This window comes from Cyanistes caeruleus, chromosome 4 (assembly GCF_971803275.1).
Source record: "Cyanistes caeruleus chromosome 4, bCyaCae1.hap1.1, whole genome shotgun sequence".
In the NCBI taxonomy this organism is placed as follows: Eukaryota; Metazoa; Chordata; class Aves; order Passeriformes; family Paridae; genus Cyanistes; species Cyanistes caeruleus.
This window is the reverse complement of record NC_141704.1, coordinates 48047958-48066074: the sequence shown is the minus strand read 5'-3', so window position 1 is coordinate 48066074 and position 18117 is coordinate 48047958. Positions and strand designations below refer to the sequence as shown.

Genomic DNA, 18117 nt, shown 5'->3' with positions numbered 1-18117 from the left:
TTTTCCTGTTCTTTCCTTCAATACAAAGTTTCCTGGACAAACTAAGAGAATGCAGTGAATGGAAACACAAGACAGTATTATGGATGATGGAACTAAAGTTGGGGGAAAAAAATTAAGCACATTTTGAATATTTATTTTGAAACATTATCAAAAGCAGGATTTTTTGAATCTTAGGTTTTCTTTTGATTTTATTCCTGCACTTTAGAATTTTTTCATTCCTCTTCAGCACTTGTTTTTTGGTGTTTTTTTTTTTTTTTGCCACAGGAGCCTGGAAGATGAAGAAAACAGATTAAAAGTGAAAGACGAAAACAGATTAAAAGTGAAAGAAGTCAGAGGAAGTCAGTTTAAACATGAAACTAAAAACACTGCAAAATTTTTGCATAGAGCTTTCATTTCCAGACACAGAGAAAATTTGCTGGAAAAAAATCAGTTAAACAAATGAAGCATATCTACATTTGGATTTTCTGTACAGAGAGGTTTTATCTGACTAAAACTCAAATCCTACTAAGATTTTATTGTTTGTTTAGCTTAATGCACATAAACATTTCTTATTGCCAGGGTGGATTAGAAATCATGTTCAAAGGGCTTCTGTAAAGCTTCTAATTGCTCTGAGATGTCACAATAAGGACCTTAAGCCCAAAAGAATTCCCTTTGTGTGGTGACAGGAGAACATGACAATATTATGGTCTGGCTTCATGAATGACACAGGAGATGACAACCAGGCCCACTGCTGAATAAGTCAATATTCACACCCAAGGGTTTGCTTTATTTTTCAAGGAGGGCTTAGGGAGCTTGCAGGTGCATTTGCTTCCCAAAGATACTGTTTAGATTAAATGAGTTTAGGAGAACAAAGGTGTTTCTACTTGACAATGAACATAGCCAGGTGCAACTGAATTCTGGTCCAAGGCTAAAACAGATTTTGGTTTTTGCATTATTTGTCCACTTAAATTTTTTTTATTTATTTTTTTTTTCTTTTTTGCTGCCTTTCATACCAAGGTTATTAGGAAAAAAAAAAAATCAACTTGACTTTAGCCTTCAAAATGGGCCAGGGCCAGGCTTGTAAAGCAAGCTGCTCTAGGAGCCCGGCTGGTTTGTGTGCACTGGGTGACGCAAAAAGCCAGGGTGGAGGAGGAACATGGTTTGGTTACTGACAGCTGCTGTCCAGCTGATGTAATTCAGTAATAGCCAGTGGCAGGCAGAAACTATAGAAGACACAAATGATAATTCTTTGGGGAGTTCCAGAGATAAATAATTCATCAAAATGAATTTTATAGTAGGGGTCAAAAGAAATTGAAGACAGCCTGGGTGTTAACTCTCCGAGGGAGAAATTGACAGATTGTTTTTGTACAAACTATGCAGGGGGGAAATACAGGCAAATTAAATGTAAATGGAGAATACAACATTGTTCCCAATACCTGGAAGCAAATTAAGAGAGACACAGGAAATTAAAAAAATGACTGAAACTGGTGCTGGATAACAGTGCCAGAGAGACACTGGGTAACAGTAAAGGAGAGTGAGTGCTCACGGGTCCATACTGTTGTACAATGTATGTATCATATAATCATAGCAGAAGAATGTCTTCTTAGTAATCAGCTCAGTCACTTGCCCACAGTGCCCATTCATCTCCCCAGAATATTTCATGTGCCCGAGTGGAGGACACATGTCTGTCTGTGCAGGAAGGACAGAAGTGCTGATATGGGATATCATTCTGGCTCCCACAGGTGCCAGGAACTAAACCACGAGATGACTAAAACCATTCCCTGCTGGATGAGCCTCACCCTGCATCACCCAGTGCCACTCTGCAGCTGCATCCTGGAGGCTGATTTTCCAGGAGGAGGAAAGCCATCATGCCCCATGCAGCCCAGAGTTCCCGAAGGAAAAACTGTGGTGCCCCAAATTTAATGTCTGTTTCTCTGGGTCTGCTTTTAAAAGCGTTTCTTGGTGAAGCACAAGGTGACTATTTTTTCCACATACCAGACTACAATTCTGCAACTGTTTGTGTTCGGGTTTTATATTTGCTTTACTTTGTGAATTCTGACTAGTCAAATAATTTCATCCAGGCCAAACTTGGTATTTGAATAAACATGGGCTTAGGAATGAGTTGTTATAAGACTGTGAAAATGGCATGTTGCTTATGTACAGTACCAAATTTTCCACCCAGTCTTATATTTTCAAAAATGGTCTCTAATTTTGTGCATCCAAATTTAGTCTCCCAGAGGCTGACTTTCAGAGCTCTTGCCTGCCCCCAAGTTTGAGCATGCATACTTCACAGTAGCCAGAATAACTTCTCCAGGCCAATCTGCTTCGTTGCAGCCCATGTTTTGTGCTATTTTGGATTTATATTTTTTCGTTGTCTGAGAACTGCTGTCTGCAACATATAAAATGTTTTCCATACTATAATTCTTTTGTCCCCTAAATCTGTGAAATTTTCTTTTCTGGAAACTTTAATATTGTCTTACATGAAAGGTTTCTCTCCTATCCAGACCCAAAAAATAAAAAACCCAAAATACTTCTATTTTCCTTTATAATCACATGTTGACTGCAACTATGAGAGTAAAAGGAGAGATACTTTAACTACTTCAGTTATTTAGCTGAGTAACTCTGAGAAAATCTCCTTTCAGCAAAGTGGAGGAGGAGAATCAGAAAGTAAACCACTTAAAATGTTACATTTTTTGTATGCTAACTTTGTCAAAGGCAGGGAGTTTGCTGCTGTCTCTTCCTCTTGTGTGCTTGCACCTTTTCACAGGGAGACATTTCTCTTTTCTGATCTGATAAATTAAAATGTGGTTCTCTGTCTTATGTGCAGAGATTTAGGGAAAAAGGATGTGCATGTGGTAATGTACCAGTTTCCAAAAATAAACAGAAGAATACTATGGTGAATTGTGCTGATGGCAGGATTAACGCTCTGTCTCATTACTGGATTCGTGCTGGGTGCAGGTAGCATTAAAAGAGGCTGGAAAACCACAAGGGACTCTGTAGGGATTTTTTCCTCTTTAAGACAAAAAGCCTGCCTCTCCTGTCAGTTATATGCAATTGCCAGAGCCAGATGAGAAACAATGACATGACAAATAAATGCCTGTGGTACATAATAGGACCAGCCTGTGGCTAAAAGCTGGTGTCCAGGCTGTTTCTACAGCAAAAGCAACCAAGCCACCATTTGTTACTCTGAATTCTTCAAGATCATTCCATTTAATCCCCTAGGTAAAGTGAGCATCACTTCCCTGGCAATATAGCCTAGAAAAGGAAGAAGGAGGAAAAGCTGCTGCACCATTTTTCAGGAAGCAAGGAGCAGCTGAGGCCTGTGCAAGGGATGTCAGCTGCTGATGAACAGGAGCAGGTTTTCTTGACCCAGCAAGTAGCAGAGTGTGAGAAGCAGAGTGTGTACACGAAGTCGCTTGCTGGGAACCTACCAGTGAGATTTTCTCAAGGCTTTTTGTGCAATTAACCCAGCATTGATTGACAATTTTGCAGATGTATATGCAGACAAAGAATAGAAACTTTCAGCCCTTATACCACGAGGGAGCACATTGCCAGCTTTTGCCCATCTCCTGTGATTCCCAGTGGTGTCTGTTGCTGTCTGTCCCATTACCTCACTCCCTTTGAAGAGCAAGGGATGAGGGTTAGTGCAATCCTGGTGGAACATAGGGTGGTGGCAGGATCCTGTGTTGGAGGGGGCAGGGGTCATTCTGTAGGACTGACCACATTGTACACTGCTGTCCTGCTCCTCAGCTTGGCCAGGGAGCCCTCAGGCAAGCAGGCACTGAACCATTGCTTGCAAATAACTCAAACCAAAACAAGCAGAAATAATCCAGGAGCGTGAGTTGTAGGAGGAAATGGGCTGGCCTCGGTGTGAGACCCTCTAGAGTGAGAAATGGCAGGCAGAAAGATGCTCCACAGGGTCAGTGTGGGGCAGGTGTCCTCCAACCAGGACCCCCCAACCCATGTGCAGGGAATCCTGGAGGGCACAGACTATGTCCAGTCCACAGTAAAAATCCACAGATGCTTGTAGTGCAAGCAAAGGATTCCCAGCAGCCACAGGTTACTGCTGTACCATGGGTCTCACTAACAGAGAGAACTCCACTACAAAATTACAATAGAGGAAACAAGGATTTTTATCTTTTTTCCTCTCCATACCTGCATACTCTCTCCTTTACTTGTAGGTGGAAAATAAAATGCTGGTCTTCCTTTTCAGGGCCAGACACATGGATATGTACTGGCATGTCCCAGTTGCAGCATAGGATTACTCTTATGTTTCTATACAGGTCTCCCTTGCTCTCAGCTCTCTGACTTTTGGTGTCAGTGCAGCAGGTCCCAGTGTCCTCATCAAAGCTGCTCTAGCATTACCCACACAGAATACCTTTGAAGTGAGGCACCTCAGTCCGAGTCCCAGTACGAGAGCTCCTATCACAAACCTGATACTCCCGACGAATAAATCCATCACAGCGCTCTGCTCTCACTGCTGGGGCAGTAAAACAAAGGGATGCCACAAATCCTTTCCCTCTGTGTGGTTTAAATAAGCTGTTCACTTGCTGATGTTATCAGGACATTACTGGAGGGTAATTTTGCTAGTCTAATTCTCCAGAGAGAGATATTTGTTCACTAAGTTGGTGCTAAATAGGGGTGCTCATTTTGATTTTTCTGCACTGAGACCACAACACCCAATCTACAGTGTTAAGTGCTTCAATCATTTTTATGGGTGTGGCTTTTCTCCACACACTTGTCAAGTTTTTTTTTTAAAAAAAAATTCCCTAATTTCCTCTGTAAAACAAGGTTAACCTGTAGAAAATTTTTATACCTAGACTTTGCTCCAAGAATGGGATTTCTGCTCGCTTAGATATGAATACATTGGCAACGTGACACGCTGATATGTGCAACGATGCAATCTCATTAATTGCTCTCCATAAAGCTTGTCTAACCTTGTCCTCTCCATATTGATCCTGGGAGTGACAAATTCCATCTGAGGAGGGCAGCACTTTGAGATATTAAAGTGTAATTTATGGATTCATTTACTGGGGTTCCAGAATGGATTTCCTTAAATGTTACGGAGTATATCTGATGCAAGTCCCCTGTGATTTGGAACAATATAGTAAAATATCATCAATTCATAGTTCCCTTTGTAATCATTTAATGAAGGCAGAATGTCCTTTGTTAAATGGGCCCTTTCATTTTCTGGGCAAATTAGGTGCAACTATAATTAAACTTTCGTTTAGAATTGGAACTAAATTAAAATCATATAAATAACAGAATCTTCAGGATTGCTATTTCTAATTAATAAGGTAACAACTCTTGCTGGAATAGATTTTTTGATGATGCATTAATAACTCCCAATTCATATTACATATTTATCTAAGACAATGCATTATATTTCAAATGCTTAACAGAAGATTCCCTTAAGGAAGGCCCTAATAAAGTACTCTAATAGATATTGAGTAGTTTTAACTGTACTGCTGATTCTCTCAGTACCTTCTGCTGTTCCTGAAGGCTGCTAAAATAAAAATCCAGATTGCAATGTGTTGCAACAGTGCTTTGAAGAATTTGGGTTCTCCAAGTGCCATGCAGAGTGCTAGCACACTGGCTGGTGTGGCATGCATACACACACCCCCACTAACATCATTTCATTACATTTTTCTTCCCTTCAAGGCTGCATTGATATGTACTTGAGAGACTATGCATGTCATTCTGCAAAGGATTCAATGCCTAGGGTTTAGGGTTTGGACTGTGTTTCAGAGTAATAAAAGCATTACTCTTGTGTCTTATACTGAACAGTTTGTAAGCATTTATCTGTTAAGTCAGACTCCTCCACAGATATCATGCTCAGCATGTGCTTGTTTTCAATGTGAAACAAAAGTGCTTCATATGAAGCTTTAAATAGATAACATCCAACTAGTCTTACCTGCTTCTTCATCTCTGTAGTACTGCCACCAGCACTGGAGTCACAGTGTTCACTGCCCCGGGGTGACAGACAGCACGGGAACTTGGACAGGCTCCACTTGCTCCACTTGCACCCCTCCAAGCCCAAGCATTTCCCTTCAGCTTCCCTGAGTCCTTCCAAACCCAGCTGGTGACCTGGTTGCAGGTCACTCAAGTGACTTTGGCTTCTCTAATGTAAATGTAAGGTGTAAAACAACAGCAGAAGTAATGATCATTAGGACATAGCAGTAGGCAGTGAATACAATCCTCTCTTAGGCAAGGATAAGAAAAGGGAAAGCAACATTGTGGAAGATATTAACCACTTTTTGAAGATACTGTGATGGTAAGGCTAGTACAAAAAGATCATTTGGAACATAATTCTCTAATGGCAAGAAGCAATTTGGAGGAACTTTCTATCATTCTGATATCTAGTTGCTCATTGCTATCACATGTAAAATGCAGCACAATTATTTCCATGACTTGTGCTGTCTATATAACTACACTTTTGCAACCTGCCTTTACATTTTTTAATAAATGTTTTAAAATACTAGACAACAAGCACTAACAAAACAATAATCCTCTCTGATTTATTGAAATGTATAGAAGTATAGAAATTTATGCCAGAATATATCTGACAAAGTTTTTTTAACCAAACTTAGGCCTTCTTATAGGTGGATACACTGTAGACCAATACAACATGAACACAATGTCAGTAGTAATGAGACAATTGCACACAGTATCTTTTGATTTTTATACTCCTTAATTGCAGAAGAAAAGAAAATTCTCTCACCCTGTGAGCACTGCAATCATTTCAGCAACTGATCTGGATCTTTTGAGGGTGGTGTGAGCAATAAATCACTGTTGTGATTTGCTTTTAACAACTCTGATCAAGGTCCCAGTCAGCCTTCTGGCACAGATCTGCTGGAATGGATTTCGTCATCTAGGGGCTGTTCATGCTGTGTTTTGTAATTAAAGCATTTAGTAGCTGTGATTCTGTGAGCCCTGTGTATAATTTTATATGCGTTGTTACAATACTTGCCATGCTGGTTTGGCATCACTTGTGGTGCATCTTGCAGGCTGTGATTTGCCCTTGCATTGTACAGACCAAGAAGGGGGCAACCTGTCTGGATAGATTCTGACAACAGCCATGTCTGTGCAAAAGATCCATGTAAAAGTGCTAAACTTCACTCTATCTGACATAATCTTTCAACCTTCTAGGAGAAAATAGCTTTCTAGGACCTTCTTGGCATGCCTTTGGACTGGATAAGTGCTCTCCAATGCTGTGACTCTCAAGTGATGCTTTCCTGTAGGAAAGTCCCAATATCCCCAAGCTGTCTACTGTAGGCCTAGGTAATTTTATCATGAGTCTTCAAGAAATTATGGAAGAATGACAATAATTTATGTTGGATGGACCTTGGGAGGCTATCTGTGCTGATCCCCTGTTCAGACCTCGTCCAACTTAGAACACATTGCTCATTTGTTTGGTTGGGTTTTGAATATCTTCAAGGATGGAGGCTCTACAGCCCCTCTGGATACCAGTGTAGTGTATGTTCACCCTGTGGTGATTTTTCTCCCCTAATGTCTAGTTGGGATTTCTTTTTTTGCCACTCCTGTCCACTGTTGCTGTTGGACACGATGTAGAAGTGTGGATTCACAGCATGCACCAGAATGAGTTGCTAGATTATGGGGCCTTTATTCTCTGAACTTCTCAGCTTTTATAGGCTCTTACACTACAGGTTTAACATGATTGGTCAAGGGAACACCACTTCTTGTCCCATTGGTGGCACAAGAGAAAAACACACTATCTGCAGTTATACAGAACTGTTTTGAGAAAGAAAAATGGTTTACAAATATTGTCCTTGAGTGAGAGATCCCCCAAGAAACTTTCCCTTGGGAACAGATCAGCCACTGACGGGCTGTAATTCTCTCAGGCTCAGAGAAAATCAAGTCCACAGTCCACTGTTTGGACAAACATGCTGGATGTAAGACTTTACATGCAATGGGACACCAGGCTCCATCTGCTGGGTTTGTACTGGTGGAGTTGGAAGTTCTTTAACTGTAGAGCTACTTGGACCACTTGAAATCAGCTGTCAGTCTCAGTCCAATAATGTCACAGAGCTGCCAAGGTCATTTGAACTGCTTGTCAACTTTTCTAGCAGACTGAATGAATAAGATAAGGGCTGAAAGGACAGATAAAACCATCCCCTTCATGCCCAATGAGCTCTTTTCAGAACGGCTTAAAGGACACTTGCCAGCAGCTGCTGGTGCTGATGTCTGCCCCAAGTTTCGTGTCTCACTAAGGAGAGGGGTGCCTTCTGCCAGGGCAGTCATTGCAGCACTTCCTGTGAGCACCAGAAGATATCTGCCTGCACTCACCAAGCTCCAGTGACTGCTGCCAGACTGGTGCTCCGTGGCACGGCTCGTTCTCCCAGCCCATCTGTCTCTTGCATCGGGGCCGGCACTAGCCCTGAGCCAGCCCCACGTTGGCCATACGCTCCCTGTCCCATCACACACCTCTCTGCAGGGAAGGGAGCACAACAGCTGCAGCCCACCTTCTGCAAATAATGGCTATTCTCATCTGCTCTTCTGAGCAGTGTCAGGAAGAACATACTGTCAGATCTTGGCCCATTTTAACTATTGCACACGCTTCATCTTGCAGGTCATTGTAGGGTGGACCACCACTTGGTGCAGACAATATTTCAGTATTTTCACCTCAACCTGTAGGGATGGATGGGATCCCTACAGATTCCCCTGTGACATCTGCCAGTGCAGAATCTGCAGTCCAGCTGTGTCCAGCTCTAGACACAATTTATTTTTATTTTGCTATGACAGAGTTGTTTTGCATTTCTTTGGCCTTTAACTTCCTTTCTCTTTGTCTCGATGATAAATGATACAAAACAGGAAACATCCTCATTATGGTAGCATAGCATTATAAAGTAAATAAAAAAAAAAAAGTGTAGAAAATACTCAAGGGATATGAGAAGGCAGTGCACCAAGAACCACTGCAGTACACTCGGCACAGGGAGACATCATAGCTGAGTAAATGTTCAGTGCTTATACAGCAGAGTATATCCAGCAGAGATAACCTTCTGAACAAGAATAAATTGAGAGTTAGCAGAATGATTTTCACCTGCTCATCTATAAAGCTCTCAGCCAATAAGGTCTGATCCTGGGCAGCTGCTTTGGGCAAGTTCTGACAGCAAAGGCTTTTTTTGTACTGAAGGCACAGGATGTCTCTCTGCTGTTGGGCCTTCTGCAAACCAAAGTATGCCCTTTCCCAAAACTTCCCTGAAAGGTGGTCTTTGTACATTGTCTGGAGACACTCTCCCACCTCCAGATCCTTTTAAAAACCTCTCTGGGCAGACATCGTTCGAGATGATACCATTTGATTTATGTTCATTGCTGAGGACTGAGACAGAGACAGAAATTGTCCTTGATTTCAGACATTCCTGTGTCATAGACCTGTCTTTAAAGATCTAAGAAAGACTCTCCTGCTTCCTTGTCAATCTTCAATCCTCAAAAATGATCAGAGCAATTTTTTTTTTCAGTAAGAAATACCTCTTTTAGGGGTAGGGAATTTTCTCCTCTTGCTCACTGTAATGTTTTCTGGCAACAGAGCGAGCATATAATTAGAGACAGGCTTTCTCAAGCCTGATATTTTAATTTTTTTTATTTTTTTTTTAATCCCTTTTCTGACAGAGAAATATATGGCAAATCTGTCTTGGTAGCTGCCAGAGTTTTCTTCTAATTTTTTACTTTAGCTAATGTTTTCATATCTCTCCTCTCTCCCACCCTTTGTGTCTAAGGTCCCAGGGCTGAATCTGAAACATAACAGAATCTGAAACAGAGACCAACCACTAGATGTGATTCACCAGCAGAGATGGACAGTTCCCAGGCCAACAAGGGCTCAAGAAAGTCTGAGGACTGTTTTCACAAAAATCCCTCATGTGTTAGGGAGGGCAAGAAAAACACCATAGTTGCCCATGCCTTGGCTAGGATTTTTAGCTAAGGCTTCCTGCATACCTCTGAAACACTGAAGAGCATTCTGGACATCTTGGCCATGCTGCCAGACCTTGGCTCCTACATAACTCCTCTGACTTCCAGCATACTTGGAACACACGCTAACTTCAAGGGTATTGGTAGGTTGAAAATCCAGCTGCACTTCTGAAGCTCAAACACAGGCTCAGGAATTCAACTTCAGCTTTGATTTTTTTTGGAAGAGTATGCCTTCAGTCAACAAAGTGATACAGGGCTTGGCCTGGCTTTCTTTCAAAAGCCAGGAGTGCATTATACAACTCATGCAGTCTCTGTTCTGATGTCAGCCTGCCTTCAGAAGGCTGTGGCTTTCTCGGATAAATGGAGCCTTATCTAATTAGTTGTTTATATATTAACAGTCCTTGCAGAGTGCTGAACACTGAAAAATTGTATCAGAGGTGTAGGGAGGAAATTCAGTCTCATGCTTTGAAATGGAAGAAGGCAATAACAATTCTGGCAATAACTTCTCACTACGTCCCTTCACGTATTCTTTCTTTGTGACCTTTCCTGACCCCTAGGCTGAGCCCTGGGAAGTAAGTGCAGTAGCCCCAGCTCTGCAATTTTTCAGAGGCTGATACCTTCCAGGTTTCACTGAGCCCACTCACCCCCTTGCAGCAGAAGCGCAGCCCAGCTAAGCCAAACAGCCTCATGTCAGTCTGGAGCAGCCTGTCCCCAGGAAGGAGCCAGGGAGAGATGGACTGCTACCCTGGCACAGCCCTGACAGCGATCTGCCTGGTGCAGGCCACACAGCCGTCTGCTGCAGGTTTGATTGAGCTCACCAAAGACCTCCACAAGCTACTCATTTCAGATGGCAGGCCAAAGGGTGAAGGCTTTCTGTCCTTTTGCAATCCAGTCTGCCATTTAAGAATTTCCCCCTTTCTTTAAAGGTCAAAATTAAATGGATATTTTTTACCACTTTACAGACAAATGCTTACAAATAAATAACTGCTCAGCAGCTATTGGGATGAATACAGAATGTGGTAGATATCCTGATAGACAGATGAGCTTTTTAAAATACAGTATTCAGTTTGTAACATGGAGGAGGAAGAAAATTTTTGATAGATTTGGCAGGGATGGGTCTCTTCAAGTTATTACCTTCTGTGCCGAGTGAGTACTGACATTAGATAGTCAAGCTGCATAACACATGGAGATTATTCATATTCAGTAAATAAATATGCTTGGAGTTCTCTAGCCCTGGAGTGAAACTGTTCCCTCTGGCTGAAGGAGGCTCCAGCTGCTGCACTGACAGAATGAGCCAGAGGTGAGGTCAAGGTGAGCTTAGGGCCAGCCTGCTTCCCACAACAACAAAACTTCTCCAGGGACAAAACGCTTTTTTCCAGAAAAGATTCCTTAAAAATACTCAGAAAAAAGAATTTCAGTCTCTGCTCTCAAATGAGTGTATGTTCTCTCTGTATTTCCATAGAGATCTGCATATCACTGGATAGTAGCAAGGAAAGCAAGAAGCTGGATTTGTTTGTTAGAGCCACCCAGCAATGTTGCAGGAAAACTAAAAGGTTTTGCATAAATGTGTCAGCAAACCTCTGCCAAAACACAACCAGAACGCTGGCAGCCTTTCTGCCAGGCTGCCTCAGATCTCCTAGCATCTTGCATTTTGAAAGAAAGAGGAAATCAAATTGAATTTTTAAAAAAACATCAAATGGAGCACCTCATTGCACACACTAATTGGGTAATATTGACACAAACCTGCCTGGGACATGCTGAGACCAGGGTGTCCATAAAGCCGTCAAACTGATGGCATGTGCATCCTCTCTTACTGCTTCCACAACAGATCCTCTGATGAAAAACTTTTGCCCTTCCTCTCCTGCCTTAGCTTCTGGAAGGGAATAGAGGCAAGTTCAATAGTCAGAGCTCACCTTCCATGGCTCTTTCACTTTCTGGAAGACCTTTGCTAGTTTTTCTTTCCATTTGAAAATGCTTGCTTTCATTCAGTGCTGTATTGTATTGTGGGTTACTTCAGTCAGCCTCTACACTAAACCATATTTATTGTATTCTGCCATATTACAGTTGATTGTACCCTGCCATTCCTCATCTTTGTAGCAAAAATAAAGCCTTAAAATTAAAGCAATTTCATTTAGGTTAGGTAAATGTAATAAGCTCTTGAGTGAGCCTCTGAAAGGTCACAGTTGCTCTAAATAAATATTAAAATTGGTGTGTGATATTGGTGAATTCTGATCTTTATTAAAAACTGTTCCTAATTTTTAATAAGAGGATCTGCAAGCCTAAATATTGAGGATCTTTGTGTGTATGCATAGGAGCATGCATGCATGTCATGTTCGTTGTGATTCCAAATTCTGAATTTTTTCACAAATGCTGGTGAAAGAAAATATAAATTTTTAATATAATTTAGATCCAGGTACTAAGGTGATTGTAAAATGCAAGGGGAGTTTTTCCATAAGTCTCATTACTAGAAATGTACTTTATTTTCATTCAATGGCACTTAGTTAAGCTGGTCATGGCAGAGGTCCCATGCAGTGTTACGTGTAGAAAGTCAGAGTCTTGGTCTTCAAGGACATGTGATGTGCAAAACAAAAGGAAACAGGAAGAGGGGCAGTGTGAACCCTCTTTTCCTCTTGTGGGAGTGGAAGCACATCTTGCTGCATGACCATCCTTCCTCAGATTGTTTATTCTGGGTGGTTTGTGGGGAAAGCACACTTTGAGGTGGGTGAGTGGAAGTGGCTTTCATGAATGATGTAAGAGATTGGTCTGGCAGTAAGGGGAGAAGTGAAGAGGGAAAACATGGGCTCATGGGAGAAGTGTAGATTCAGGTGACCAAGGATGCTCCTGATGATGGAGTGACAGTAAATATAATGACAAGACAGGAATTGTATCCCAAGGGGGTTTGAGAGGTAGGACAAAAAATTTGATGTGGTAGAAGGTGAAATTAAGCTAAAGTTCAGTGTAATGGGCCCCAAATTATTGAAACACTGTGTTGTTTAATATAACAAGACCTCCAAGCTTTCCTTTCTGAATAGCATTTATTTTTGCATAACTTTCAACTTCCACAGTGAAGTTACCATCTCTCAGCTTCTCTGCCAGGTTGCAAGCAATGAACAACTTCTTCTTACAGCAGATCCCATGGATTTCATGCAGGTCCCTCTGCTAGGTGGTGCTGAGCATGCTGGAGGCACTCCAGGGATGAGCTGGATGTTCAGTGTGACCTGACAAGCTTCAAAAGTGTTGTGCCTCCTTGCCCCTGTTTGATTCATTGTACCAGAAATATCTTATGCTCAGGTTTTATTTTGTTTATTAGTTCATTGTCATTTCTATTCAGCAACCTCAGATACTTCCCATTGAAACTGCTTCTTGTCTTTCACATTTCTTCACTCAGAACTCAGTGTTTAAAGGACAGCTTTGGTTATCTTCCTTTTGTGATACCCTTTCTGCTCCTGCCACAGTTTAACCTGTGACACAGTTTACAGAGTATAATGAGGGTTATCATTTGGGTGATTAAATCACTGTGTTTAAATACCTTGTTTGAGCTTGTTGCCATTGGAACAGCCTGTGTGGTTGCTGACATTTTCACAATGCATCCTGCAAGTTTTACTAGTCCTCCTTCTTTCCTGATCTTCTCAGCTTATGGACTGTGGATTAAGTGTTCAGAACGTGGATTTTGTTGCAGGCAAAATTAGGACATTATTTTGTCACTCACAGCCTTTCAGAAATGAGAAATGCTGTTGAAAACGCTTTGTCTTGCAGGAGTTCATGGCATGGAATGATCAGCACACAAGCTATGGCACAGGTTGTGCAGTACATGCCATTACCTGCTCCATGTCTTAAATTAGAGAGTGGAAATCAGCCTTGCAATCAGCCCCTGATTATGCTATTTGCTGTTGTTACGTGCTGAAGGAGAAGGGCATCTGCTGCTCCTTTTTAAACACTTGTTAATGAAGCAAGCCTTCCTGCCAAGATTATAAGTGAAGGACTCCTTGTATCCCAGCAAAAGAAAACTGGACTGGGAGACATATTTAAGGTTCCTGAGAGGTGTGAAATCCTCCTGGAGTCAGGTGGGGGATTGTAGCTCTGTGGCCAGCCCCCTGGGGAAGGGACTGTCTTCCACCCTCTCACAATTCAGAGTATTCCTCTGCAGAGAAGTTGCTGCTTCTGCAGAGGGTTGTTGCTGAAATGGTGAACGCTGAACCCATCAGCACCTGTCTTCTGCAGCTGTTTGTCCTCACTGAGGAACCTTTGCATTTTGATTTTCCTGCTCTACTTCTGTCTCCCAGGAGAGCCATTGGAGCTGTAATAGTGATTTACTGCGACTTGGGGGCTACTTAGTTGAAATAACAAAGCTGATGGTTCCTTCTTTGTGCTTTCAGTGGTAGTCCAGGAATCTGGCAAGGAGGAAAGAACCATCCAGCTTCAATCTGCATGTTTTTTTCTGGGCAAGGGCATGTGAGCTATTTTCTTCAGAATGTCACAGTCCCACTGTTTGCAACTGAGCTTCTCCTTGGAGCATAAATAACTTTTTGGGATTTCACTTTAAAAAATAATGAAATAATGGCAAGCTACAGCATCCAAGTAACTTCTAAATTGGTGTGATTCATGCCAAGTATATCAGCACTAAGCCAAAAATCAAAAATCTTGGACAACAGATCCTTCAGCTTGTTGATGTATATTCATTAATTGTTATGGGAGTAGGGAGGGAACAATGAAAAAATGGAAGGGAATTCTTCTTTTCAGTTTATGTATACAAATATAAAAATGGGAATGGTTTTGTTTAATTGTTAAATTCCAGAGTTGTTTTGGTTTGGGTTTTTTCCCAAAATCATACTCTTAGTCAGGGCAAACAGTTGGAGAAACAATAGCTAATTTGATTTATCATCTTTTTCATGCACAGCTGTGGATGGGAAGGAAGGCTCTGTTTAGGCATCAAAGATCTTCATGATTCAGCCTTACTAGCTTTAGGCCATTTTAAGAAGCGTGCTTGGTTACTATTCTTTGTGTGAGAAAATTCAAAGCTCCTCGAAAGCTGGAAATGTTGAGTTCACAGCTCAAAGTCTGTTCCAACCTGGGGGCTGGCTCCCTGTGTGTTGTCCTCTCTGTTGCTTAGCGCTGCCTGTCTTTCACAACATTTAATCACAGGCTTGCAAGACCATACAGAGAGTGGGCTACAAATAGCAACTTGCAGGGGAAGAGTCCCAAGGATTTTCCCTTCCTTTCTGACAGCTGTCACTGAGCAGTGACACAAACGTTTTGTTTAGCGGCTGTTCATCTCCTGTGAGTTGTAAAATAAAGCCACCCAATTAGATGCCTTTCTGAGTGTTGTTTTGGGTTAAGGGATAAAGGGACAAAAAATGAACACTGTGGGATTTGTTACTCATTGGTGTGTCATCTTGTGTTTATACTCTTAACTAGAAGTTTGCCATAAATCACTGAACACACGTGAACTCAGTGAAGTGCAGATACTAGCGTATTAGCCAGCCACCAAACAAGCTATACCAGTGCATGCCTAGAAGTGCTAGTGGCTTGTTCTCTATTCTTGCATGACGGTTCTGTGCAGGAAAGTGTGAGAGGAGGAAATGGGAGTGATTCCTTTTTCCACAGCCTTTCTTATTGGGGTGTTGCAGGAGGATGCCCTCCATGGGTTTCCATGGCAGGGGAATTGGAACTAAATAATCTTTAAGGAGAGACTTCCAATCCAAGCCATTCTATGAGTCAATGATTCTATGAAAGATCAAGTGTCTACACAACTCCCAGTCATGTCAGTTGTGAGTACAACACCCTTCAGAGGGACATCAGAGGGAACAGAGGGAAGGGGAAAATGGGTTTCTGAAGGGGGCATCACCATTTCTTATGCAGACCACCAGGATTACCAGAAGACTGTGGAGACAGGAGAAGGGAAGGAAGGACATATGTGTATTCATACAAGTTCTTTTCAGGGAGAAGAATAAAATAAGCAAAAATCCCAAATTGCTTTATTTTTCATTCAGTTGCATCACTGGCATTTATACAAATGCCTTAAGCTTATCTCAAAGTCACTTTTATTAAAGTCACTTTCAGGCTCACCCTAATAAATGTCAGTTGTATTATTTACTCTCCTTCTGAAGCAAAAGTTAGTTGTGATGGTCATGAAAGTTGGATAGGTCAGGGAGCATAAACCAAAACTTTACATATTTATCATTTTATGTATATATCAACACTTATGATAAGGTTTACTTTTGAAGGGGACTTTAAAAAGTCTGAAAACTAAATTTTACACAGAAAGGCTTGCCATAAGTAGGGAAAACATTTGTCCTTGTCTTTCTTTGTTAGAAAGATGTTTCCAGCCACTGCTTTTTATCTCTTCCAACTCTTTTTTTTTTCCTCTGCTGCACTATTACTGGTGCAATGCAGCAATACTCTTTGGATGACTGGAGAGCTTTTGCTGTCAGGTATGAGTCCCCAGGGTGCACATTTCCAGGTTTTCCCAGCACTGCCCAGCACAGGTGTCTTTGCTGTTCCACCAGCCCCAGCAGGAGAGGAGTGGTGCTGCTCTCCTGGGCCTTTCCCTGTGCCGAGAGGGAGCCTGGCCAGCCGGGTCCACAGCCCTGGGCAGCGGCTGAGACCAGGCCAGCCTGTCCTTGCCCTCTCTGCGAGCCAGCCCTCGGTTATGTGCTGTTTGCACGAGGCTTTGCATGAGTCTGATACCGGATTTGAGGAGCAGCCCTTGGCTCTCCAGAGGAAATGGGGGAGCCTTTGCAGAGCTCCCAGTGCTGGGCTGCCTTTGCAGCCTCTCAGCCAGGAAGAGCATCCTTGCTCCCCTGCCAGGGCCAGCCCAGGTGGGCTTCACTGGAGGAGTCCTTTGATGGCTTGGTTGTAAAGAACGTATTAAACCTGCTGAGAGGGGGGAGCTTTTTGCTTGTGGGTCTGAGGCAAACTGGTTAAGTCTTTAAATTCATATGTAGCATACCAAGATGACAGGTTTTCACTGGGATTGGATTTAAGTAATGTATGTATGCAAATCCAAACTTTTGCAGCAAGCTTCAGTTATAATCGATGTCAAAGGTGACTGGCTTGATTACAAGAGGGGAACGACTTAAAATCACCTTTCCTATCCTCAAACAAGCCGTAAGTAAATTCCCTGAGTCTCAGCTCCTTACAGAAATAACCGTGCATCATATCAGCCATACATAGCAGCTGCTACCTGTGTTCCCTCTAACCACAGGATTGCAGAAAGGAGTACTTACAGCAAAAACCATACACTTCTGCACTCCTAATAAAAAAGCAAGGTCCATTTGAAAGCAGTGTGCTTCAAAATCCGTGAGAGAGACAAACCTGATCTGCTGCTTTTTGTCACAAAACGACATTGTAGGTGCCTCCAGTGTGGAAGGTGCTTTGTCCAGCCAGCTGCTGTGATAGGCGTCACCACCAGGAAGGCTTTGAATGGATGGCACTGTGGGTGTGGGGGAAGGGGAGCTGCCCCAGCTCAGTAATGAATGTCTCACAGTTTGGGCTGGAGTCCAGAGGGTGAAAGTCTGAGCAGATCAGGTTGTTGCTTCCTGGTCTTTATGGCTGGTTTTTCTATTACAAAAATGAAGCTTGTTGGCGGGCATGGGAAAGAAAATGTGCACTGCTTGGTCCCATGCTTTCTCTACCTTGGATCAATGTGTGAGCGTCCCTGAATCCTCTCATAAAACTATCATACAGCTGTAAAATGAGCACATGCATAAAAGATAGCCAGATGATTAGAGAGTTTCACTAGTGATAGTAAAAGAGGGAAAGGTTTTATTTCATCACTATCTGTAAAGACAGACCAGAATGGACCTGCTTAAGCTGCCATTTCTGTTTAGCTAAGTGTAAATTGGCAGACTTCAACCTCTGACAGGTTTGTAAGTTGTTAACAGAGTGAATATACAGCACTGACCACGGGCTTGCACTCACAGATTAGTTCCTCGTGGAACTCATATTCTTTATATACAACTCCCCAAATTATTCCATTCATGGCCTTGAATCCTTAAATTGGAGTAATCAGATATAAGGCTTTGTGCTTGTCAACCTAGACTTCCCCAGCTGAGCCTTGAAGTAAATACATTGGATTTCTGTACACTTGTGAATTCCAGAAGCGAGACTGCCAGCCGCCAGCTGTAAGTGAATAAACTACTTATCCCTAAGATGGCAGCAAGACAAACTGGCACCTTTTTTTTTTTTTCTTGCAGGATTATCTATCCTCAT

The 18117-nt window shown here is 42.2% G+C and overlaps 2 long non-coding RNA genes across 2 annotated transcripts; both read left to right on the top strand.

The window, feature by feature from the left end:
• The first annotated feature begins 660 nt into the window (after positions 1–660).
• LOC147653624 (uncharacterized) lies at positions 661–6901 on the top strand. Its single transcript, XR_015285539.1, has 3 exons — positions 661–798; positions 1722–1953; positions 3202–6901. It is a non-coding gene; the product is annotated as an uncharacterized LOC147653624 (long non-coding RNA).
• Positions 6902–9079: 2178 nt separating this feature from the next.
• Positions 9080–12310, top strand: LOC147653623 (uncharacterized). Its single transcript, XR_015285538.1, has 2 exons — positions 9080–9175; positions 9717–12310. It is a non-coding gene; the product is annotated as an uncharacterized LOC147653623 (long non-coding RNA).
• The last annotated feature ends 5807 nt before the right edge of the window (positions 12311–18117 follow it).